The sequence below is a fragment of the Diplotaxodon limnothrissa genome, linkage group LG9 (assembly GCF_057381915.1).
Source record: "Diplotaxodon limnothrissa isolate DT_005_m linkage group LG9, D_limnothrissa_male_GT1.1, whole genome shotgun sequence".
Taxonomy (NCBI): Eukaryota; Metazoa; Chordata; class Actinopteri; order Cichliformes; family Cichlidae; genus Diplotaxodon; species Diplotaxodon limnothrissa.
The window spans coordinates 26,674,391-26,701,282 of NC_140604.1; the positions used below are offsets into that span (position 1 = coordinate 26,674,391).

Here is a 26,892-nt window from a genome sequence, read left to right on the forward strand (position 1 = left end):
AGCTGTGAAGCGAGAGTGTTGTGGTGGGCTGATGTGGTATGGTGTGTGTGGTGGCTGGCTTCTCTCTTCAACAGTTCATGCCAATAAAGCCATTACCATAGTGGTGTGTCAGCCTTTGCCAGCAGGTGAAACCAGCCAGGTGAAGGGGGTGAGGGAGAGCAGGGAAGATGGGAGAGGTGAAGGGAGGGGGCTTGGATTTAAAAGCAAAAACATGCCTTTCTTCATCACCGCTAAACATTTAGTTTTTTCTTTAAAAAAGGTCTGCATTTAGCATCTTTGATGTGCTTCTTTACTTCAACCTGAACTGCCAGGTCTTTGAAGCTAACAAGAACAAAGCCTGACTAGATGAAGCGTTGGAAGTGTCATCAAAAGAAAGAAAAAAAAAGAAGTGCCACAACATGCTTCATTCAGAGCCGTTAGCAGGCTTCTTTTTTTTTTTTTACTACGCTTTACTTATTTCAAGACCTGCATTTCCAAAGATAAATATAGCTACAGCCAAGCTTTTAGCTAGATCATCTGAGCATGCAGGGTGCCTGACCAAGCACACACTGTTTCTTCTTCTTTGCTGCATATACCTGTTATTATACAAGCAAGGGTTGCTTATTTTCATATACGCACTGACATAAAAATTGTGATTTGTTTAGTATTTTAAGATGTTAATGCAAATTTAAAAAATGCACAAGACAAGTAAAAAGTGGCATTTTTCAGTCAATAGCCCCTTTGTCATTTCTAATACATATTTATCTTATAATCTGCACAAAGTCTTTTGTATTTTACAGAGTATATAAGCCATGTGTTGTGTGTTACAACTTTTGCAAAACAATGCTTTAATCAAAATCTAACTTTAAAACAACTAATCCCCACTTAAGCTGGTCAGCTGAATCCACATGGTGGCCCAGGAAAAATAAATCCACTCGCAAAGAATGTAGATGTGGACAACAATTGGACACAGATGTGAGTGGAATTAGGCACAGTTTACAAAATGCTACACTTCACTTGTGTCTCCATACGAGGCCAAAAAAAAAAAGCCGGCTGCCAACAAATGCAACATTAAATACACTGGTGCTTTTTCACCCTGTCAGTGTTATTAATTTTACATAAGCACTGCACATTTCTGATAAAATGAAGTGACAAGTGAAGTTCAATACTGTTGTATTTTTAATATCCTTTTTTTGTTTACAAGAAAAACTATTTCTGTTGTTTTATTTATTACGACTTCATCATGGCCCATATATCTTATTAAAAAACAAATCTAAAGATTATTATTATTATTACTTAAAATATAATAAATTACTTTGTTTTTTTTTAATGCATACATATAATGGAGGAGTATTCTTTATATTTTAGCAATGTGTGCGACGTGCAGTGACAATTGAAAGCGCATGGTGCTTGACATGCAATTTTAAATTTTGTACTTGTCTACAATTAAAAGCACAATTATTAACAGATGTGCTGTTTGTTGATGTGCAATTTGTCGCTCTCATTTGGTTCAATATGACATTGTGCTCCAGCAATTCGCTCAATGGCTACATTAAATCTGTTAATACTGTGCTCTTCAACCCTCAAAATTATTTCCAGAAGGCCACTTTGCCTTTGAGGGGCCATCAAACAAGATTTAAGGTGGACATTTTATCACAACCTGCCTACCACCGTGACCGCTGCAGAATGAGAGAGGCTTTACGAGAAAAAGGTGAAAGAAAGTCCAGGGACAAATCGGAATGATTATGAAGCTTTAATACTCGTCGTTTTAATTTTCTCAATCCTGAAAAAGCAATTTGTTATACTGAGAAAAATTAGTACTTGCACAGAATAGGAAACAATACACATTTTAAATAGACTTCAAATTGACAACGCCAAAGGTTGCAAAGTAGTTTTAGCAATATCTTTTTTATAAAAACAAAAACATAAATAAATTAAATTAATTCTGTGCAATGCAGTTGAAATGAAATACATTTTCTCAGCACCTTGCTTTTTTATTCTGACTCGGCATAAACATATTGCCCTTTACACACAAAAGGCACGAAAGTGGGTATTAGTGGTTGAGGACCTGCAATAGCAATCATCAGGAAAGCTTAGAAAAGGCTCGGAGCACCCATTTCCTGCTCTTTCAACCACATATTCCAGATCTAAACAGGGGTGTGTTAACAAAACAACACCCCACAGTATTTAGTAAACAACCCCTTTCCACTAAATGCCCAGCATGGGCTACTTAATAGGTGCTTTCCTATTACCTTCTTCCTTCTCTCGAGCTCTCTTCCACCCCTCCATCTTCCTCCCTAACAGTTGAGTGAGGCTCGATCAATTAGCAGTCTGTGTCTTTCACCATTTTCAATCTCCTCTCTGAGAGAAGAGGATGAGAGCTTGGCCGGCTAGACACATCCATACGGAAGGCATCAGTCCTTGGGCAAACAATGCCACCATCACCGCCGACCACTCCTGCTTATAAACACTGCTTCTACACATGCATGAAGCACTGCAGCCAGGCAGAGAGACCCTGATCTCTCTCTGTGTAAAGCAAATACACAGTGTAAACAGCCCCAAATCAGCCTGCTCATCATCTGTTAATTGGATAAATACGGTTATTGTGTGAATGAATGGCTGCAGCAGGCAGTCAAACACACTGTCATGTTTGTCTACATAGAGCGGAGGCTCACTAGGCGATCCTAACCTCTCTATTTCCTCTCTTTCATCAGCACACACCTTTTCTAAACTCCAAAAAAGGGCAGGCGTTTGAAAATGGCAAGAATTAGAGGATGAAAAAGAAAAAAATTTCAGAAAGATGAAATGCGCTTCACACGGACACACACACACACACACACCATACAATAATTCCTCGACTTGAGATGTAAGCCTGTGATCATACGCAGAACATTAAACCAGAACATCCTTCAATTAGAGAGGCTAGTGATTACAGTGGGTGAGTCATCTTCGCTACACGTGAAACACTGGCGAGCAGAGACGCAGCACGGCCGAGAAGCGGGGTCTGTTGTCGTGTTTAGAGGCTGTGAGCCTCTCAGGTCTTGCAACATTCCTCGCTTCAGCAGATGGCATTAGATGTCAACTGCTTTGACTGTGCTCATTTTGTTTGTTCCGCCAGTAACAAAAAAAAAAAGGAACAACGACAGTCCAGCATCTTTCCCACACTTCAACAAAATGTAGTGTGTTAAGGAAGAAAAAAAAAAGAGGCTCCCATATTTCAAATGTGAATTTTGATGTATTTACGGTCTTTGTATTATTTTGAATGCCACTAAAGTCATTGGGCTTTCTAAAAAAAATTCAAATATATTTTTACTCGAAGGTCAAAAAATTAACTTCGATTTTTTTAATGACTATAAAAAAATTATATCTGTTTTACACTGGTAATTTACATCAATAAATTATTATTTTTGTAGACATATTTGACTGGAAACTTGTAAAACTCAGCCGGACTGTATGTAGTATAAAAACAGAGTTTAGTGTATGATTTTGTGTAATTTTTTAATTTTATATTAGCTGGATTTACTAACGTAAAATATAATTAAATACTTTTGCTATCTATCTTTATCATTAATAAACTGCAGCTACCGCGTGAAATTTAAAGCCTTACTTTTGAGTTTGTTTACCATTATTTTTGTAAGATGCACTCAAGTATTACATTTCTTAAATTGCAAAATTAAGGGTTGTCATAGGTGCTGTTTTAAAAGATAATGTCAGTCATAATTGTCACTCTTTCTGCTGACATTAATGCTTTAATTGAGTATTATATGCTTGCTTAAACACTGACAGAAATGTATGAAATAAGACAAACTTTCACACACACTATAAGACTCAAGAAATACTGATCATGTCAAGACAGTTAGTAAACCAGAATGTCAAATAATTATCGCACAGAAATTAAAGTCATACTCACTAGAATTATGGTTGAATCACTGTGTGTTTATCCCTTCTTTATCTTCCTTAAAAAAAAATCTTCTTGAGAAAGATCGTTCAGTCCAGCAGAGCGGGTGGCAAACTTTCTAAAACACGTCTCAGCTGTCCGTAGAACCTGTAGCACAATAAATGTAAACTACAAAACTACTTTTTTCTTTTTCATTTTAGGTGTTGGAACCCATTGAGCCCCACGCGGTATCTCAGGAGACTCAGTCCCATTGAGAAAGAGAGTTGTCCGATTACTGCTTCAGGCAGTGACTAGTGAGTGTCTGAGGAAGAGGGAAAAAAAGAGAGAGAGTGAGCGAGAGCAAGGGAGAGGGAGGGAGGGAGGAAAAAAGGCAGTGAATGAGGGAAGGAGAGGGAGGCTGCTGCCGTTTGAAAAAGCAGAAAAGTTGCTCGGTGCTCTCACAGGAAGACTTTGGGTCTGGAGGAGGCACGGGGGAGTTGTGCCTCACACCAGCTTCCCATATGTCATTAACTCAAAGCTTTAAGCAATAGAGTCCTCTCCAGATTGTATCAGTGGAGACTAAGACAATGAAAAGGCTGATCTCCCCACTGCCCTGTCTGTCCACTGCTCTGCTCACAACCCTCAGGGCTCACACTTTTCTTCTCCCCCCTTTCTCTGTTGTTTTTGTTATGCTCTTTTTTTTCCACCACAAACCACATTTTTTTCTTTCTCCTGTGAGCCTTGGGTCATTGCTGGATTTCTTTCTGTCACAGAAGGACTTCAGAGAGTAAACAAGGGGCTAGGTCATTAGCTAAGGTGATGGGAAGCCAGAGGTTTTAAAAGCGGCCAAGAAACTCGGCTCTGTTCATCTCCACAGCACTCTAGTGGAAGTCCTCCGTCAACCCATACACACGGCATCTGTGTGCAAGGTAATGACTGCCTTCTGTCTGCTCCAGGTTATTATTTCAACTGCGCAAAGCAGCAACACAAGGCCACGCTGCTACTGATGAGCTTGAACTGGTGATTTATTCAGGCTGGTGATGAGGCGTGTACAGATTTTGCTTCAATGTGTCATGACATTTTTTTTTTTTCAAGAATATCAAGTCTGTGTAAATAATGGCTGAGATATCAATGAACCGTTTAAAATATGTTTAATTTCCACAAAATAAAGCTGTGGGTTAAATACCAACTGTAGTACTGACAAATGATTACCAAGAAAGAGGAAACCATACATTTACTATGGTAAAGAGGTGGTGAGAGAAAAAGAACACCCACTGCCAGAAGAATAGCGTGCTGTGTTAGTGGCTGGGTTTTTTGTGTGCTACTTGAAGATCTTGTTAACTCCCAGTCAGTTGGTGATGATAAGAAATTAAATAATGTCACACATGTCACCGAAAGAGCACGTTCAAATCTATATGATTATGATAGTATTTATTTAATATTAATGAAAATGAGTTAATCAGTTTGCACCTGATCAGCTGTAGTGTTCAAGGCCCATACTGAAAGCAGGTCGCCACCAACCGGCCTCTGTGTAGCAGTAGTCAACGAGGAGCTGACAGAAATAGATCCGGGCTGCACTACTCCTGATTTAAACACAGTGCAGTAATAATGTGGACGTGCCTGAAATGCAAGCGCTGCCTGCCTTTCCAAACCCTCAGCCCACAGGTAAATCCACAGGATCACATTGCAATATCAGATCACGAAATATATTGCACATTGAACAGATTCTTAATAGCTAAATTGACTAATAGATGCTTGGGGGCTCTCAAGTAACTAGTTCTAATAGCAGACGGGTACACATGCCAATTAAGATACTACATTCATTCAGTGACTCTCCGTTTTAAGTGGCTGTGTAAAATTAGATTGAGATGTAATTTTGCAAGTGAGTTATTTTCAAATTGTACAGTATAATTATCCAGAGTTGTTTATGTCTCATTGATTAAACTCAGATTTTCCTCTTACACTCTTGCATGCATCCTGCATCTGAATGTTGTGAATCGAAGTTTCAATCAATCTAGCAGTTTTACTGCTAAACTACTATGTTCATGTCACGGAGTATTAAATTTAAGGTCAATAAATGAAAATTATCTTACGGAAAATAGCAGATTGAACTTCGAAGTGAATTGTCAATATTATGAGTTTTAAAACTGAAGTTTTGCACAGAATCAAAAGAGCAACGATACACTATCGCAGTTAGGGGGACTCAACATATTCAAAGTAAAAAAAAACTTGCAGATTAGAGCAATAAAATAATCGTTTGTGGAACTGTAAAAACTAAGAGTGCCTCTACATCTGCCAGATGGAAGCTTAACAAAAGATGCACTGATACTGTTCGACTGACATCAGCGCTAAAACACCACTTGCCAAAAACTATATCAAGTAAGAAATTTGAGAAGAGAGCTAAGATTAAATGCGAAGCCGTTCTTTATTAAGGATTATCTTGATGGGACTCAATGGTCTTCATGAGGGGCTGCAGGGATGCCTAACTGCAATTTAGAGTGAGGAGAGATCTGCACTGTCCTCCACTGCCAATAGGTTATCCACTCAGCTTCTTGCACACATGGAAAGAGAGACTTCAATTCCAACTGGCTGATGCAGTTTTTCAGATAAAGAATTAAGAGTTAACATAGATCTAACTCAAGTAATTGTGGCAATTTTTTTACTCTGTTGTTCCACAAAGGAGAACATCTCAGTAAAGTGAGTTTACCTAACTTGACAAAGAATATATAAACAGTGTGAAGGGAGCAGGAACGGTGTGACAAGGGATCAAGTGGTCCAGATGAAACAAAATGCTAACACCCCGGTGACACAGTTGCAATATTTTCATATGCATATGCTGCAAACTTGTTTGGGTAGAACTACTAGAGTGTTTGCACAATGTCACACGTTGGAGGATCAAGTTCCTTTTTTGACATACGTCTCAGCAAAGCATTACATTCAAAACCATCCCCCAAGAAGAGAAATCTGAACTTGGGATAACTTTGGATAAAATAACAGTTTTATATATTTATACAGACATTACCGGGTGAAGTGTTCACCTTTTAACTATGGAGAAAATACAAAAAAAAACCCTTAACTATACAAACCTCCCACTCCTAACTTTGCCCCTGACCCAAGTGTGACGTGAAGTTTGCCGGATCGCAATTTGTCAGGGAGCTTGGTAAGTGCTAGTTGCTGGATATTCCTGAGCTGTTCAATGTGTAAAGTTTCCTGTTCAAAACAAAGCAACACAGAGCGACATATCCTTGGTAAAGAAAGAGTAGTCTGATGACCAAGGGAAATACAAGATCACTTTCAATACCATTCCACTCCTTCTCTCTTCGAGTGCATGGATTTTCTTCTGAACTCTGTAATAGTAGACTTAAAAGCAACTTTCCTAGCAACAATGACAACTCCAGCACTCGAAGCAAAAACAAAAAGCAAACCAATGTCGTTTTGATGACCAAAAACATGTTAACACATTTCAAAATGTCTTTCTGCATCCAGTATTCAAGTAAACAGAATATAACATTTGCCCATCTAACAGGCTTTTCATTAAATCCAAAGAGAATCTTTGATGATGATAAGCTGCCACCACAAAAAAGATTTTGACAGTGCAGACAGATAATTTTGAAATCCCTCAAGGTAAATTAGTAGCAACTCAAGTGCTTTCAAGTGGTGAATGAAAGTTCTTAGTGAAGCCTGAATTCCTTATAAACAAACATCAGGTTGGATTGGCTCGCTGAGGAGCAGCGATAAAAGTAAACACAGCATACCTCGACATGAAAATACACTAGCACTTTTCTCCAGAAAGCAAGGAACAAAGGAAATGGTTAACCTCAGTGGACGTCACAAAATTAAATGAACAGAGTGACCTTAGTGTTGCAGTCATCTTGATTCCAAATAAAATACAAGAAACATGTTTTGAATTATGAGAAAATGCCATTTAAAAAAAACACACACACACACACACACTATATATATATATATATATATATATATATATATATATATATATATATATATATATATATATATATATATATATATATATATATATATATATATATATGAAATATATGAAATATATATGAAATATCTATACTTAACTCAATCTTATTCAGATTTAAGAATTTACAAAAGCAGTTACTATATTTTGTAGTTGCCCCGGTGCTTGCTAACTGGCATGTAGTTAAAAACTCTCCATGGACACATTTGTCCATGAATACGCCATAAGAGACAAGTGTAGTTTATGACCAGTGAAGCACACCTGGGGAAAGTCTATAAGGAACCCTGAAAATCCTCAGACAGATACTTTATTGGTCTCCAATGGCCCCAAAAAAGCCAAACAAGCACACTTCAGAGACCTATTACTCAGAATAAGACATTGCTAGGGCTGGAAGTAAGCTATCACTGTGGGCATTACATACATAATATACGTCCTGCTGAAAGATAAAGAAATCTTTAATAGAACATTTGTTCTAATAAGTAAGTGAAATGTGGATTTTTGATTTATCTCTCTTGGAATTTGGCTTAACAATGACCTAACTTTCCTTGCAAATATAGACACACATTTTGCAGCTGACATTAACATATATGAACATGCAAGAAAAAGCTTTACCATACCTATTTGTGTAATTGATGTTGTTTTCATCTTTCGGTGGACATATTTTGCAAAATTCAGTGAAACATTTTATAGATGTCTGTACAAGAACAAAAACTAGATTAAAGAAGAGTATAGTCCAACCTATGAATACTGGGAACTTATGTAATTACGAACTGATGAGTAGGAACATCAACATGTTCTCCAGCTTTAATGCTCGTGCAACCCAATGGTATGCTATGACAGTATGATCTATAGTTTGCTCTTATCACAATCTCTAAAGCTAAAAACACTGAAATATAAGGCTATAAAATTTTAGAGACGGATATATTCTAAACTGCTTATTCTAGTCATGAATGTGATCTATATGTTGCTGTCCATATTAGAAACAAAGTTCGCATTGAAAACTGATCTTGCATGGCTTTACGGAGAAATTATTAACCACGAAACAGGTACACTTTATCTAAGCTGTTTATACCCTAACAACCCTTCATAATAGCATTGAAATATAATTTTAAAAAATGATGAAACGGCTATTTTTGTATTTGTTTCTTTATTGTGCTCATGTTACTCATAAACGGCTCCATTATGAAAGCAGGGAAAAACAATTTCACCCTCTGCAGTCGCTTGTCTTTTTTATCGATATAATTTTGCCAAGCCTCAGTAGTCTGAAATCGACTTAAAATAGAAGGCCCTCGTTCGCCATCAGCTTTTACCAAAACCCAAAAAAGTTTCATAATTTAATGCAAAAAAGTTACACAGTGGATAACTGCTTTCAGATGCCTTCCCCGCAAATGCAATAACAATCAGAAAAAGGAATCAAAACATATTGAAGTGGCACATTTTTGTCATTCAGCAGCAATTCTTTGGCAATGCACACAAAAGCACATTTTCACTTGATATAACAAATTGTGGGATCTGCTTATAGCTGTCACATCATTTTAAAATTTGCAATCAAGCACAGAAACAAATCTGAGTGTAAAGAGGGTTCTTCCTCAGTAGGTTTAGCAGATATTAATAACTGTTGTGATAATGAAGAGTAAGACTTTAGAATTTCTCTAGCATTCTGGTTTAACTATACAGCCTCACAGCAACACTACTAAATCTAAATTAGCTGCACCCTAAAATACCAATATGTTTGGTAATAAATTTTCACCACCCCTTTAATGGCAGCATTTGTCAGGGTTGCCCCAACTGTCTCGGACAGACTTCTGACTTGTGCAACCCAGGCGGCCAGAAATGTGGCACTCCCCGTCTCTTCCCCAGCTGCCCAGGTCAGCAAAGCACTAGAGGCCAGGCCACTGATCAACAGGCTTGCAGTGGGTCTGGCCCGCAAGGAGGCGGGGGGGGCAGGTCATCAGTGGAACTTATGTTCACCACCAACCAACTCCCAATTGGTTAGAGTGCAAAATGCAGACATTATAGACATAACTGCTGCCTCTCAAACCCACCCCTCCAGGCAAACTCTGTCCTCCTCTCTGACTCACTTACCAAACCCCCACTAGTCCAACCACTGTGACATTTGTGAAGCCAGGAGTCCACATAACAAAAACACATTAGGCAAATGTCTGGGGTCAAACGTCTGTTTGAATTGGCCAGATGAAAGACACTTGGATTGGGTCTGTGCCATTCTCCTCAGTGACTAAATACAGTTACAAAAGAGGCACTGCTGTGCAAGCCAGCGGTTTGTCTTACTAACAGAAAATGCTTCCACATTCAAGTTGCAGTGCCATATTTGCCAAGGGATGATACAAGAGCACAGATGAGGATTTAAGCCAGGGGCATTATCAATCAGGTATTTGTCCCAAATAAACAGAAATAGCACAGACCGGACAATAACTTATATTTAGCCTACATCCACATTTGTTCGCAAAGAAACAAGTGCACGCAAACATAGCTTGGGTATTTCCAGTGATGAATGAGCACCGCCACTGGACACCAGCTTTCAGTAATTTTTAACTCCTCGACACATTTAACAGCTGGGTTTATCTGCATACTCTGCACGTCGGCCGGCTGATGCGTAGATTATTCATTTATTTTATACAGGAGCAAGAAACACACTGAGCTCCACAATAAAGTTGTGAATACAGTTAACAAACAGCAGCTAGCTAGTGAAATATTTCCAGATTTTCAAAATAAGCAATGCATTAATTATAGTTTCAGACAATGCAGGAGGAGCACTGACTCTTCTACTAATATATCCCCTCAAAGTACTTCTAGGTGACTTCTGTGCATGTGTCTGGTACTTGTTGCTGCAGCCATCACGAGTAAGGGAGACAGCCTTTCATTTATTGTTTTTCTTAGAGTACTACTGCTGCACTATCAATATCCAGTAGACAGGAAGAGCTGTCTAAGTTACTTTACATATGAAAAAACAAAGATGGCACCGCCAGGAGAAGCGCTAACAGTTTAAACCAAGAGGAATCAACGAATACATAATTTACTGAAAAGTCAGTAAAGAGTTGAGATGCAGTGCATTTTCTACAGACACTGTGAATGAAATCATTAAAAGTCAATGATATGCCATGTTTGTTTCCTCTTGATGTGTTCAGAGCAGCAGTGGCCCCTCTAAAAGGTGACTTCCCTTATGAGGAAATGGAATTTGCAATGCACTCCACTCAGAACACTCTCCCTTTGTGCTTGTGAGAAAATATGTTCTCTGTCTCTCTTTTTTTTTCTCTTTTTTTTTTTTGGTATAACTGATTTAAAGAAAAACAATCTCAGAATTTACGCTTTTCTCTGTCAATATGGCTCGTGTTAGTGTGCAGTATTTCTGTGTATTTTAGCATCAACTTAAGTACAGTAACACCGCAATCCTATTGCCAGTCTTTAATTAAAAAAAAAAAAAACATTGTTGCAGGCAGAAGGTAAGGGTAAAAAGATAATTCTTGCAGAAAAGAATAGATTTGGTGTCTGCCTGTTTGCCTGTGCCAAGTTTTCTCTTATGCAAATGACTCAGACTGTGAAGTAACAGCTGGATTTAAATCGTAAAGCAACAAACCAGCTACAGCAGACATGTAACCAAAAGAATGGCATTAAAAGTGTGCAGTACCTGGAAATGTTTTGCCAGGTCAGATTAACGCAGTGTAAAAGGCTTTAAAGATGGCAGTAGTTGATTGTTAGTTGAATTAATGTATTGAGACTATAACCTACATGAATTCCTATTGATAGTTCACCTGGTGTAAACATCCATCTAACAAATATCCTCCCACTCTTATGAGATCTCAAAATAAGTGACCAAGTAGCAGTCTTATTTTTGCATTGCATATATGTAATCTAAATGACAATGCTACAGATGATGAACTGATTTAAAAAAAAGAAATGCTGTCACAGGCATAAAAAAAATTTTGCAACAACATGCATATAAAGCAAACAACTGTACAATATTCACAGCCACAGGATTAACAGGACTTGTCTACTATTGTTTAGGTCTCCTTCGTGCCATCAAAAGTTCTTTGACCCGTAGCGGACATAAACAAAGGACCTCTGCAATTGTATTGTTGTGTCTGACACAAGGACACTGGCACCAAATCTTTTGGGTACTGTGAGCTGCAGTGGGAGAAAAGTGGAGGTGGGGGGGCCTTGGTGGATCATGCTTGTTCCGTAACAATGTTTGAACAGAACGGGATCAGTAGAGTTTGAAGCTTCAGCTCTCATTTGTACTCCTTGAGTTGTCTTTGAACAGATATGCTGGGTGTACTGTAGCACAGAGGGAGCCTGCTGCCATAGGTGCGTGCTGGTCTGCACAAATGTCTGGGACAGTACATTTCGTGGCTGATCTGTGTAAATGTCTCTGTGAGTTGAAACAAAACTAAGAAAAATGGTGGTACACTTCTCTAACAAGTGATATTATAGTGTTTTTTGCATGCTGTGTAAAGGGAGTGAAAGAGACAAGAGTAAAACTGGAGTTCAGCTTGCTACAGCTGCCAAATACCTTCAGGGAGATCTCTCCTTGAACTCTGTACATGGCACCTTTGAAAAATAATATACCTTTTCAAACCTGTGAATCAGAGATAAATCACTTTAATAATGAGGAATCCCTGATAAACCTTTTGATAGTCAAACATCACAAGGGGAAAGTGTGATGAACTGCTAGTAACCTCTGATGATGAACACATGATTCATCAATACCAGCAGATCTGCATGTCTTTGCTAACAAAGCCACAACAAAGAAATTCTGGCCGACCGGGACTTTGCCTCTGACTCCAAAATAAACACTATTTGTTATAAGGAGCATACAGAGGAAAAACCGGGATGAGAGTGTTAAGCCTTCTTCCTCTCAACTTTGTGACTCAGTTGCTGAAGCCCCAGGTGTTTTTTTGTTCTTAAACACATGTCAACTCTCAGACTATCAACACCAACATAAACTTTGCCTAAAATAAATAAATGAATAAAACTGCTAGCAAAACTTTCTCTGCCTACTACTACCAACTAAACAGACATATAAATAGCTCAGCAGCCTACCATGGAAACAAACAACCGCAAAGGCTCGGATCAGTTACAGGAGTAGCAACTTTTTATAGGTCACAAAACTTCCAGTTGCCTAGGAAACAATGTGGAAGAACAGTGTGCTATTGGTTGCAGAACTGGTAATACCTGTCGGGGCAAATAGAAGGCCTATTTTGTTGAAGGAGGAGTATCAGAAGGCTGACTTTGAGTAATTGAAGGCTTTGGTCATTCAATGGGCATGGACTGTTCTGTTAAAGCCGCACCTGGGCTAAGACAATTTGAACAACTCACAATGGGAAGAAATGCCTGTTTATTCTGGTGCGAGCTGGTGCAAGTATCTGGTGGAAGTTTGTCTAAAGATGGGAGAATGATTTAACAAAAAGCAACTTTCTGAATATTGATTTAAATTGTTCATGCTGTAGCCAAGCTTATGTGGCAAACTGTGGATCTGCTTTGGGAAAATTTCAACCCAAAGTACTGAGTGTCAAACTTTTATCTATAGTTACGTCTAGAAATTCATTCTAGTTTAGATATACTGAGGGCAACAAAACCTTTAAAATGTAGGTATTTTTGACACAAAGTTGGTTAACACTATCTTTCTCTTGCATCTTCAAAAGACATGAACTCTGGACCATTTCAGGAGAATCTAATCTACACATCATCCAAATTTGCACTTTCTCACATGTTGCAAACAATGGAAGATATCCCTCATTATTTGCATTCTTCCCAATGAAATTACTCCATGTGGTTTAGGTTGTATCTGGGCAGACATGGACAGTTACCTGAAGCACATACTCTACAAGATTTGGACATTAGCATTTTGACATTCAGCTCTGTGATTCTAGAAAGATTTGGGGCTGCAGTACATGTATAAATACAGCTCTAGATTCACAGCTGTAGCTCTCAGAGGAGCCTGGCCCATCCATTGCATGATGACTATGCAATTTACAAAATTACAAGCTAGCTGAAACCCTGCCCTAAAGAAGCCCCAGACTCTGCCTGAATTATTTATTAACTATTGATGAAGGCTGATAAATGCACCCCGCTCACCATCCCAATGACATTCTTGTCTCCTGCCTTGAGCCACTTCTGCCACTTTGTCTGCCTGTATGTTCCCGTGATACAAAACTTAGCAAAATGTGGATTTTGTTCATTTATAACACAAAAAGGCAGCTGTTTTCAGCAATGTATCATCTTACAGCTCTCAACTGTGCTGCTATCTCTGCAGCCGGGGGACCCAAATAAGTACATTACCAAGCCAGCTAATTACAGTTTCACACAGTGCGACAGTCGACAATCTTCCCCTATTCTGTTGGCCAGACACCAAAGCGTTCTAATGTGCTCACACAAGGGGAATCAACATGCCAATCTGATGGAGATATACAAACATCAACAGAGAACTACCGGCATAATTTTGATTACTTCCTTGCCTTAGGTATTAATATAAAATCCATCAAGCTTTGAGAAACAGAGGAAAACATTACTGTATATTTGAGGAAAGGAAAAGTGTTACTTTCTTTTTCACAGTGTGGATAAATCTTTCAAAACACGTACAAATGCATGCAAAGACACTAGTACAATACTTAATACTACAGAAGAATTTTAGGGATATTAATTGACCAATAAATATGAACATTATCAAATGACATTTGAGCACTTGAGCAGCCCCTTTGACTGACCTCTGGGACTGGCTGTCCACATCTCCACCACCAATATCTCTAGCAGCTGCAGAGCACTTAATAAATTGCACCTTTAACAAAAGGAAAAGGTGATGAATTGAAAAATGTTTAGCCCTTTCATGCATTATTAATGCAGCCTCTCCCTCAAATCGGCCGCTGATAAATAATTAAAATTAATCTCCTTATGGGAGTTTTCATTATAGGATAATTTAATTAAATGAAAGCCCAAGGACCTCTGAGGGCCCTGAGCCACTAGGGCCCCATGCCCTACTCCTCTAATGGGTCGAGGACAGGAGATTGTCCTGGTAATGCACGGGAGCCCATACATTATTTAATAGATCCCACTAAGTAAGGACAGATCAATGATAACTTGTCATCTCATCAATGTGTTGAAAGCATTCCAGAGGCCACTGCAGAACAAATCCCAAAACTGAAAGAAAAGAATATCCGTGCACACACATAGAAAGTAAAACAGTTGCAAACACATACACATTAATAGCAGCTATGGATATTCTCTAGTTGTGTCTGTGCATTTTACTGATGGGAAAGCAGTGGTGGATCAAGGACGACGAGGTAAGATTGCTTCGGTACAAAAAGTTGAAAGGTGCAAGATATACACCTGATACAAACAATATCAGCATCAAATGGGAGCCTTTAAAGATGGTCTTGGTAAACAAGAGAAAAGACTACTGCAGAGGAAGAGGGGTCCATGCTCGTCTCGACTTCTGGAACACTCAGGCATCTAATTATTATACTGCACTGATCACAAAACATTATCAATGATGACGTACTCATCTAGCTCACACCACAAACAGCAACCCAACAACCAGTAAAGCAAATAGTACCTTTAATTTTAAATACAATATACTGCATAAATATGTATGGTAGAGTCACATTCATGTCTATCTGATAGGGCTTGACTTGTCTGTGATTAAGGATACCATTTGAAGTCATGGTGGAAAATCAACATAAATCAAGGATAGAAATAGCGACTCTTAAAAAGTATAGCTTGGTTTCTAATTATGCAGAGATCACATTGGGCACTGAAAAAGCTAAAGAGTCCCTTTAAAAGAAACCATACAGAGTCACTCAGAGTTTGGCAAAATAATGCCGGATAGGTTTTAGTAAGGAGTGGTGAAAATATGATTTTATTTTGCTTTTGCCAAAGCCAGGGCAGAGTGTCTTCCTAGCAAATAAACTGAAATTCCTTCTGGTTTAATTATAATTATGGAATATGTAATATTGGCAAAACGTGTTTCAACCCCCCTGGTATGTCCACTACATGCACACATTTCTGCTAGTACAAGTTTTGTTGCAGTTTAAAAATGGTAAAATTCAAATTCCAAGATGGACCAAATGACTCCGAGTGCCAGATTTGACCCAGGGGCCAGATTCAATGATTAATACTGTAATACTTTAAAATAGGACTTACACAAATTAAATGAATGCAATTACTATGCTTAAAGCTTAGCGGGAAGTGCATGTATATGCACGCCATGTCTGAATTTAAAAGAGGAAATCTTTAACATAAATATTAGCATTTTGTGAAAACAACTGAGTAATTAGTTTAGGGGATAATAAGCTGGGGTAGGCACACAATGAAAGAAAGCATTCTGGCTTTAAAATGAATAAAAATTGATTGTGTCCCAATAAAAAACGAATTGCCAGAGTGTTAACTGGATTCCCCATAAACGTCTGTAGCAGTCCCTGGCCGCTTTATTGTGTGCTAATGCAATAGAGAACACTTAGCAATAAATGCTCCTCTCTGATGAGCTCACAGAGGCTTTCCAAGATGGCCTGATGAAATTGTAAAAATTAGATTTGAGCTAGCTGCTAATGACTCCTAAAACAAAGGAAACTCTCCAAATGGAATTAGCCTGCCCTCTCCTTCTCTAAATACATCATATGTAAATTACTGTCATTTGGAGAAATATGCTTGCCTGGAAGGTAAAGCCTTCATTAGAGATCTCAGTAGGTTTGGGACTCGAACAAGAACTCCTCTAGGACATTTAAAAAGTTTGAGTACTGAAAGAAGGTAAAGGTATTGTTCACTCATGGTAGCAAATCAGAATAATGACCAAAGAACTTATTTTTGATTATTTTAGTCAAACCTCATGGATTATTTTTCAGAGATGAGGACACAGTTATCTGCTCTGAGAAACAAATACAGCATATCTAAGTTTTCATTTATATAATCCTCATTTGCATATGGATTATCGTTAGTGAATTACTTCAATAATGCAGAGCCACGGACACCAATGAAGTGTCTGCTCAGGTTATTCATTACAGTTTATTAAATAAATGGCTCCATGGTGGTAATGTCAGCTATTAGCTGCATGTTTATTTTAAGCTTTTTTCATTTGCCATCATGCAAGATTGTTTTCTTAATCATAATAAAGTTAATCCAATATTCAGTCTGACTTGCAGCAAGGACGTTGTTTCCTACTACTATTAATATCCAGATGATTGCAAAGTGGTCTTAAAGGTCTGTACAAGGAAGGCATAAATTTGCTTTTTAATATCAGAGTTATCTCGTGCTTAAAGCTAACATGAGAATTAATTAAACAAACAATTAGCAAATGAATGAATCATCACTTTGCAGTCATTTGGGCATTAATGAGGTACATTAATCAGGTTATGCTTGAAAATACTTATTAATGAGCCTGTGAAAACCTGGACAAAAACAAAATTGTTTTTATTATTTCCCTGATCAAAAAGGTTTACAAACTGGTTACAATAGGCAACTCTGGAAAATTTCATAAGGAAAAACAGTGTATTTTGTAGTATTACACAGCAGTGTTGTCTTTAACATGCTTAATCATCCATAAAACAGTATTTTTATACATGAGTGGCCATAGGGCTTGGTGTTACATACACAACTGCACTGATGGGCAATAGTCAGTTGTGCAGCTCGGTTCTAAAATATTTACACAACTCAACCCAACAGTTATTTGCCTTTCTAACGAAGGCAGCACTTTACCACTCAGCAACCATTCACACTGCTCTGTACTGTTTGTATAAGACAACTTTGCAGGAATTACTTACCAATTAAACAGGATAGGTAGTGTTTGGCTGAGCTGGTCAATAGTTTCCTAATATAAACAGAGGGCTTTTGGACAATACTGTTGTGTGTTCATACCAGGAAAGTAATTCACTTATCAGGGCGTTGTTCTCATTTAACCCTTGTTGAATCACCTGACTTTGTTGGTAGACTTGGTTTTAGATAAAACCTCCAATTATCAGACCTCACAGTGTGTCCTGAAATAAAATGTTTACATGTAACACCATGGAGTTACATGTAAACATGCATATCAATAATAAATTAAACATTAAGGATTACTACACATCTGCATGGAAAATACTAGCTGATTTCTAACTATGTTTTCTATTAATTTGATTGTGACTAAAAACAAGACATCTGTTTCTCTTTGTATTACTGTTTGCTGGACACATGTCTGTGCAACACTGAAGTTTGAGGCTCTTCTGGGGGAAACATATGGAGCAACAGCCAGACTGCAGCTGTGGGGTATTTCCACCGTCCATAAGTGCCTACCTATTAATGGGCTTACAGAAACTCAAAATAATAACTTAGATCTGTCAGACTGTTAAAATCTCTCTAATGCAGTCATTTTGTATCAAACCAAAAGCAGGCATGCAGATAGCAACAAAGCCAAAGGGTACAATACGCTCTAATGTCCCAAAATATTCACTCCACAATATCCTAGACTAACACCCAAGAAGCCAGTGTAACGGATAACCATCATGTAAAAATAAAAGTTTGCCAACCTTGCATCCGAAAATAAATAAACACTACCAAATTAAATGATCTAAATCCTCTATTTAATAAAAAATAAATAAATAAAAATCAAAAACAGAACATAAAAATTCCAACCGGTGATAAATGTCATAACTAAAAACATTGCCAGTGAACACAGTTCATTCCAAGTTAAAACTGTGTGAGGCAAATTAAAAAAGAAACACAGAAATAAAATCAAGAAATGTTGCTGCATTCTGTGGGTCTGAGCTTCTTTAAGATGGACTGAGACAAAACAAACAGGGAACATCTGTTTTGTAATAAATGCAAAGTAACTGTGATAATATGGTAGTGCTTAGTGCACATGGGTAACCACATATCTGTGAAGGCACCATTAAAGCAATAAAGAGTGGTTTAGTGTCAACCAGGCAATGTTTTTTGCAAGACCTTGCGCATTTTAGCAAGACACTGCCAAACCCATTCAATGCATATTAAATTTGCATGGTTCCATTGTAAAATTGTCTGGGTTAAGTCTAAATTGGCATGCCTGAAGATTAGACGTGTAATCCAGAGAAAACATCGGGCAGATGATGAAGTAAAAAACTACAAAAAATGATCCTTTGAAATGTAAAGCAGCTGGAATCCTGTATGAAGGAAGAAAGGCTATAGCTTTCAAAACTACAGCAACTACAGCTCCTGAACACGTAGATGTAGAATAGACAATGCTGAGAGAAGCAGCGATGCAAAACAATGTTAAACATGCCTTTTTTCCAAGTTTTTCTGAAATGCAGGCCCAGCAGCCCACCTGTCGAGCTCAGGGAGATGTGTCTTATTCTTTTATTCTTTCTCTCTCTTGCACCCACTATGTCTGCATAAAAGTGGCGAGGGCTGCACCTAAATGCACTGTTCTGCAACAACAGCACATGTATTTTAAAAAAAATCTCAGTTTCAGTATATGACACATAGCCTTTATTCTATGAATTAAATATACTAGAGTTTAAATGATTTGCAAATCATTACATTATGATTTTAGACACCACTGACTTACAATATGTGCTGAAATTCATATCTTATCAATCATATCAATGTTCTTTAAGGAGCGGATTACAGTAATTGAAAGTCCATACTGTGACAGAAATAACTGTTCTCACACAGGGGCTAGACCCACTGGTGCCTTTTGCTGTCTGTTGGCAAGAACTAAATATATTTTCTGCATTCTGAATGGCATTCCACTCTAACGCATATGTGCCAGTAGTTAACAGTGGATGAGAATAAATAGCTTTCTTAGCCAAGCTTTGAGACATGTAAAAGATGGGTGTTAATGTCTGACATGTACGCAAATTATCTGTAGCGATATTTAATATCTTTAAGCATATAAGCAGTTGCAAAGAAGTATTTTGTATCAATATCTTTGCATTCATATATTTTTCCATTAATAACAAGACAGATACACTAAAACTTATAGAAAATGACAGCGTAATAACCCTTCTGGCAGCGTATCAGGACCTAATTTCTAGGGATCATAACAGTAAGCCAGAATTATGTCACCCGGACCACCTGTTCCCTGAAAACGTCACTGGTTTTAAGTAGTTCCGGCATGCATCCAAAATGTGAACTTCTGAACCACAGTGCTTACTTCTCATTTGTGCAGAAGCAGGAGGCAGCAGTGTGTAGCAACAGGCACTCTAATTTCGTGGCAGTAGAGGGAAGGTTTACATAAGAGACGTGCTGTTCTGTGGCTGTCACTCAACCTGCATCTGAATGGCAAACGCTAGAATGAAGCCGATGCTGTTTCATGTCACCTGAAGGCTAATAAGAGATTAAACATCAGCAGCCAAAATGCTAATTATTGCTCAGTAGCCCCGCAACATATCCAACAAACCCATACCTTTGGAAATGTTCCATTAAAAGTATCAATTATTATTATAAGACTACTCAGGATATTTTTTTTATTTACAAAGAGAACATGCACATTAAAAAATATATCTGATGCTTACTTGCATGATGAATGCTTTAAATATCAATATTAAAGAAGATTACAGAAATAAGACTTCTCTGCTTGGAGAAAAGGCGAAATGTTCTGAGTTGCACTGCAAGCGAAGCATGAACACACTGTATATTTCTTTTGGACTGGGGTTCTAAAATAGCTGTGCAAGCATTTGTGGACCACACACAGCTGCTGGTGCTGGGGTTCTGCTCACATCATTGGAGTTTATGCCAATTAGCTGTTAAGACTATTTGCAGGGTGTTGGTCATAAATGAAAATAGATGGTCCATCCTTCAAAGCTACTCACCAACCACTGTGCTTGGTATGACTGGCAATAAACATGTACATGTATTTATGAAGGTTTAAAAGATATAAATAAAAATAGAGGCAAATCACTTACAGTTTTTTTTAAAGCAGCTAAGTTTTTTTATTACTACTTTATTCCTGCTGCGAAAATACAACACAAAATACTACAAAAATACAACTATGAGGGTTTTATGAAACACCTAAAGTATAAGAGGGGCCATGGGGGAACTGGACTGTTAAGTGAAATGGCCTTACTGAGGAAACCAGCCCAGCAGTGGACACTTACAGGGAGCAGGGCCATCATACTGTGTTGGCCTTGATGAAATCCCCCCGCACTAAGGCCAGGATGCTGACAGTAGAGCTCAACGTAGTCGAAGTTTTTCCAAGGCTGAACAGCCTAGTCATTACCTCTACAAAAGGTTGATAAATGACAGATAAGGTGCCACACAGAGTGCATCTCAGCACTGTGGAATACAGCAAGTCATTCAGTTTGTGGACAAACAGCACAGACACTGGCAAGCAGGCAGAAGAGGGCACTGTTTTCAACACTGTTACATAGAGTACACAGAGTACAGTACAATCATAAAGGCATCACTGAACAAATTCACCTAGAGTTAAATTTTTTTTAAAATTTATATTATTTTTTCCAAAATTCACGTCTTTCTGCAGTGTTAAATTTGATGCATTCAAACATGCTTTTCTTATCAAGGCGGCCACTGTCTGTCCTGTGACCAGAAAGAAAAGTAGCTCTGTACGCGCTCCATTTGCTCCACGTGTTAAGGTGTCTATTATGTGTGAAACAAGCTATTTTTCTTTAGCTGTGCCTTTTTGACTCTGATGACATAATGCTGTGGGGAGAGCTGGTACTCGGGAAACGCTCCGCTCCTACTTTTATACACCTATTTAAGAACAGCAGCCTTTCACACCAAGTTCAGCAGGAAGAAGCAGTAAAATTAAATGGGAAAGGTCTACAGTATTTCATAATTAATAGGCAGCAGTGAGAGGAGAACAGTCCACGTTGACGTAAAAAGATCAACAACGTATAAAAGTGATCATTCATTCTCCAGAAAATCACAGACAAAAAAACCCCAGTGCCCTATGTTGTTCCTTTAAAAAAAGAAACCAAAATCATAACAAATTTGAAATACGTGCCAAGCTTTTTAAAATCTTTGATTGCTTTACTTTATTTGGCAGTCCTACAGAGCCTCTACTCTCCTTGCCTATATGATCTAATTTGTTACTGAGGTGGTCCCCAGCTCGTACCTGGTCACCACCTGCAAGCAGTACTGTAAATTACTTGGTGGGCTTAATTGCCCATGTCCACTGTGTTACTATAAACTACTAGCACTGTGCTAACTCTATTCTCAGGTACTTAATCAAGGCCACCAGATTTATTTCCATGCACTAACTCTGGGGACAACTGCAAGCAGGTCTGAGTAATTGGATTTTTTTTTTTTTTTTTTGCATCTAAATTAACCACCTATTCTTAGTGAGAACTGGAGTTTGGAAATGATAACAATAATGATATCAACCAAAACCATATGAGGCCTTGCCTTTCATACTGGGAGCTGCATTATGCACAATAGAGCCAGATGTTGCTCGCACTGACCTTACCTGGGGGGGTATGGTGCCATTATGCCAATCACACACTGCAGCACTTTAAGTCACAGACCTAAGTTGGACTGGAGAAACTCAATTATTCAGGTTCTTACCTCACACATACAAAGCAGTAGCAATGGGTATTGAGTTTAGCTTAGTTCTTCCAGCATTCACCTAAGGCAGCAAAGCACAAGAAAGAAATGAATAACCACGCATGAACTTGGACACATTTCCAAGTACAACTGCTGTTTTTACTAAAATCCTTTGACAAACTATTTCAGTAAAAAGCTAGCAAGACAGGCAGATATTGATTCAACAAAGATACTTTTTTCTCTCTTCCTGTGAACACAAACAAATAACTGTTACAACATTAAAATATACACATACAGATTTAATTAGGCCAGTTGACTAATACGGTTACATTACACTTCAAGAAGTTAGCAAGTGACTCCAGCGCATATGGGAAAGAACAAAAAACCCCAAAACACAAACAAAAAACGTTTCCAACATAAAGTAAAATAAATTAAATGCTAACAATTTCATTAGGATGTGCTATATGAATTACATACATTTAGCTTCTAAAAAAATTATATGTTTTCCCATTTCAGTTTCTTTCATTAAGTGACTGCACATAGTAGTGTGTAATATAACTCCTTTTAGTCAGTGCAGTAGACGAAGCAGCGGAGGGCGAGAGAAGAGTGAGCACTGGGCAAGCAGAGGGGATGTGGTCTATGTAGGGATGTCAGAAGCATAATGGGGAGCTGAGTCATAGGTTATAAAAAGCTGTCATTAGGGATTTCTGTCCTCAGCAGCTCATCACACAGGACCTGTGAATTATTTATTACTCTGGAAACTCAAGTGCCCCTTTACTCCATGCCGCTTGGTTTACTGCACTTCCCTTTTCTTGGGCTTGTTAAATAAAAGCATACCATTTAGGTGCTGTTATTAAAGTCTTTAATAGGATAGAGTATAAAAACAGAAATTAATTTTATTAATGTGACTATTTTGCTGATTTCATATAATGGATATAATAAATTACTGCCAGTGCATGCTCTTAATGAGAACATTTATTTACAATTAAAGTGTTTGGATTATTAGGATGTGCCCTGTATTTGTTCTGCCCTCGGTCCAAATGACCACCTAATTAGCACTAATGCAATGCATTAATAAGGGTGATTGTTATTAGATCTGTTTTTTGTTTTTTTTAATAAATCACAGAACAATCCCACCAGCAAAAAGTCTGTAGTCTTGAAAAGGAATGGAACGAATGGAAACATGACAACCAGGCATCTCACATTAAGTTACATTTTCTTTTTTTTAATATATGTCAAACTTTTTAAGCCATGAAGTAACATACACCATCGCCAGCATAGTCCAGAAATTACTTTTTTTTAAAAAAGAAGGAAAATCTACTGCCCCGCTAAATCAGTCTCACTTAATTTTTTCCCCTTGGTTTTTGATAGCAAAGTCAATGCAAATCAGCTCAGGCATTTTTCCTCACTTTGTTTTGTTCTTGGTATATGAAAATGGTTAAAAATCCCATGGGTCAGTGAAAATGATCCCTCCACTCCAGTCGCCTGCTCTAAGTCAGCCAAAACATTCCAGACTTCAAAAGACGGCTTTGCCTACCAGGGCCATTTCAGTGTCCCAACCTCCACGGCCCAGGAGGACTTGGTTATTTGGATAAATTAATTTCTGGAGTCTGCCTGAGTTGCAAAAACAACCTCCTGCCTGACAGCAAATTAGTCTAACAGAAAAAAATAGAAAATATATAAAGTTAAAGAGAACACCCACTTTTTTTTCTTTTTTTCTGCTTGTTTACTGACAGCTCTGTTGCACTCATGCTTTTACATGTTTCTGGAAATTTTTAATAAAAGAACAAAAAATATTGTTGAAGATATCTGTAAACCTATCTGCTGGCAGGTGAAGAGTTTCAACAGTCAGCATCAGCACAGAGGCTGTAAAGCATACTGTGTACAGTACACAGCTGACAGGCTGTATACCATAAAACAGACTCATGTAAAACTTTAACAACTGTCAGTGGTATTGAAAAAAAATGATATAAAACTGAAATCTGCCGAAGCCTCAAACATATGTAAAAGAGAATAATATAAACCTGAGAGCACAGACTGTGAAAATGAGGGAGGAAAACGGTTACGGAGGAAAAATTATGCAAACAGATGAAGACAATCCAGAATTAATGGTCCGCAACATTTTCAGGCACTCAAAGAGCTGTCCAAGGACACCATGGGGGAGACTGCATGGCCCCAGTAATAGGAGGAGCATGTAACTTCAAAAGTAAGGAGAACAGACTGGAGAACTTTCCTCTGAAGTCAAGTCTTAAAGAAAACGTGAAGCATATGTACAGTACAGTAGGGAATCTAGTACATGTGTGAATGAAAATTGTTCTCCTCATTGCTGCAGACATGATACATTGCAGTATTTCTACTGCACAGCCACACTTTAAAAAAGTGATGGATTTCTGAACTCAGATCTTTGGGTTGCAGCTGTTCCACCTCAGGCCACTGAGGATACACCCCCCCCCCCCCCACACACACACACACACACACAACAGAAAAGAAAAGAAATTGGGTCAAAACAAAACAAGATATTCCACAATTTCAATAAATGTGTCCATAAAATACGGTATTCAGAGGATGTGAGATCACCCTATGAAATATAAAAAGCTATAAAAAGTATTGACCACAAGTCACAATAAATATGTCATTTACAATGTTGTGGATTTTGACCATGTTCCAGACCCCTCTTATAATAGATGATATTTCTGAAGGGCAGTCCACGGAAAGGAACATTAAACTGTGGCTTTGTCAAATGACGTAATCAGAATGAGAAGACTATTACAGAATAATCTTATAACAATGAATCAATTAATCAAAAGGAATGGCAGCTATTTTGATAACAGGTTGATTGTTTTAATTATTTAGGATATTTTGAAGCAAAAAATACCAAATGCTACTTCTTTTTTATTATTTCATATGTGAGGATTTGCTGCTTTTCTTCAACTAAATATTGAGTGTTTAACTGTGTATTGGTTCAAACATTTTTACCACATCATAAATGATGTTAATGCTGTTTAACAATGTTTAATGTTTAACCATAAAAATAAAATAAAACCAAGTTTGGAAATAAATGGATGCTCATGTCTGTGCACTGAAGGCTAAAATACAACAAAACATCTAAAATTCAGGATACTGGTGAAGAAATTCAGCTTGATTATGAACATCAAGAGCCTGCACGCATGACACTGATTGGTGGGAATCAGGGAACCACCGCCTTTACACAGTAGGTCCAGAGAGCTGCTTAATTAGCAGTGCAGGGCTAGCAGAGGGCCTACCAGCGCAAAATTTGAATCGTGATGGCATAACTTTGACATAACCTACACTTCTGTCTTGCTGATGTGATTCAGCCATACATCACAAAAACTCTGAAGCATGAGAAAATGAAGACAAACTGTATCATACAGGAATGGGGAAAACAGAGGGGGAACACAATCTTTCCAAGGACTTTTGGTCTGAGGGAAGAACACCATGCATACTTGAGCCAATCCAACATGCACTAAGTGAGGAGAAAATGTCCATTTTTAACCTGTTATCCATCACTGTCAAATGCGGTGCACGGTTAAAAAAAGGGGGAAATAATTAAGCAGAAAAATGACTGCAGTCTGGGGCAGAATGGATGAGAGCGAAACTCAGGTACAGCTCCTGTCAACTTGAGCAAATGATATTTTGACAAATGTCTCTTACACAACTGGTACGTAGATCACTGCATTTCTGGGTGTAAAAACACGTTTTTATATATGTTATTGAGGTGAGTCAACACATGTAATGAATCACAGTGTAGTGCAGGGGCAGGCATAGGTCTTCTTTATTGCAAAATGTGGCTTGGTGCTGCTTTTTTACAAATTCAATTAAAAAAGTTCAGAAGTGTTCATACTCTTTGACGCATTGTCAATTTTACAGAAGGATAAACCGCTTGAAATAAAAGAAATTCAAAGAAAACTTCAAAACACTGAATTGCAATTAAAACGTTTACAATGACGTAACTAAAATAAACAAACCGATTCACAGTCACCCTAAAAGAAAAAGGCGCAGTTTAGGGAGCTTTAATTTCTCACTGAGCACCGATCCTGTGATTCAGAGGACTGTGAGGCTGCCCCGCTGAAAGTAACCCCGCTGTCCCCGCCCATTCTGGAAATGGCTCAATATCACGCTGTCAAATTCGCCACACAAGTCAAACAAATACCGAACAACTGCGCAGAAATGGCCAACAGAACAAAGACGAGGCGAAACGAGTGGTTTGACTGCTGCCTACCTTGCTGTTATGTACCGCCGCTGTCACCACATGCAACAAGTATCCATGTCCATAAAGATTAACGCCAGAGTCGGCTGGCCCGTCAACGTTTTTTTCTTTCTTTTGCTGACTGGAAAATAGGGAGGGGGTTTCAATCACGTAAAAATGCTTATCATTGTCCGTCATTAAAGCTAAACGTTTTCATGGCAGCGGAGTCGGAAGGTTCCAGTGAATTGGCAAGATATCCGCATGCGTCTGTGCGCGAGCGCTGCTCGCTGGTATCAAATGTGGCAGGCACGAGGAAAGCTTACCCAGGGTATAATTCACTTCACTTTTGGCTTCAACAAGAGGCTGTTACTTGTCGGTGTC

At 38.2% G+C, this 26,892-nt stretch overlaps 1 protein-coding gene across 4 annotated transcripts in view; it reads right to left on the reverse strand.

Moving 5' to 3' along the window:
* eya1 (EYA transcriptional coactivator and phosphatase 1) overlaps positions 1-26,771 on the reverse strand; it is a 62,706-nt gene extending 35,935 nt beyond the window's left edge. For 3 of the 4 annotated variants that reach the window (XM_085362955.1, XM_085362956.1, XM_085362953.1), the window contains exon 1: positions 3,890-4,213. The gene's annotated coding sequence lies outside the window, so the exon portion shown is untranslated. Of the gene's footprint in view, positions 1-3,889; positions 4,214-26,544 lie in introns of those variants that run through there. The other variant, XM_085362954.1, reaches the window with a different exon arrangement.
* Positions 26,772-26,892: the final 121 nt, after the last annotated feature.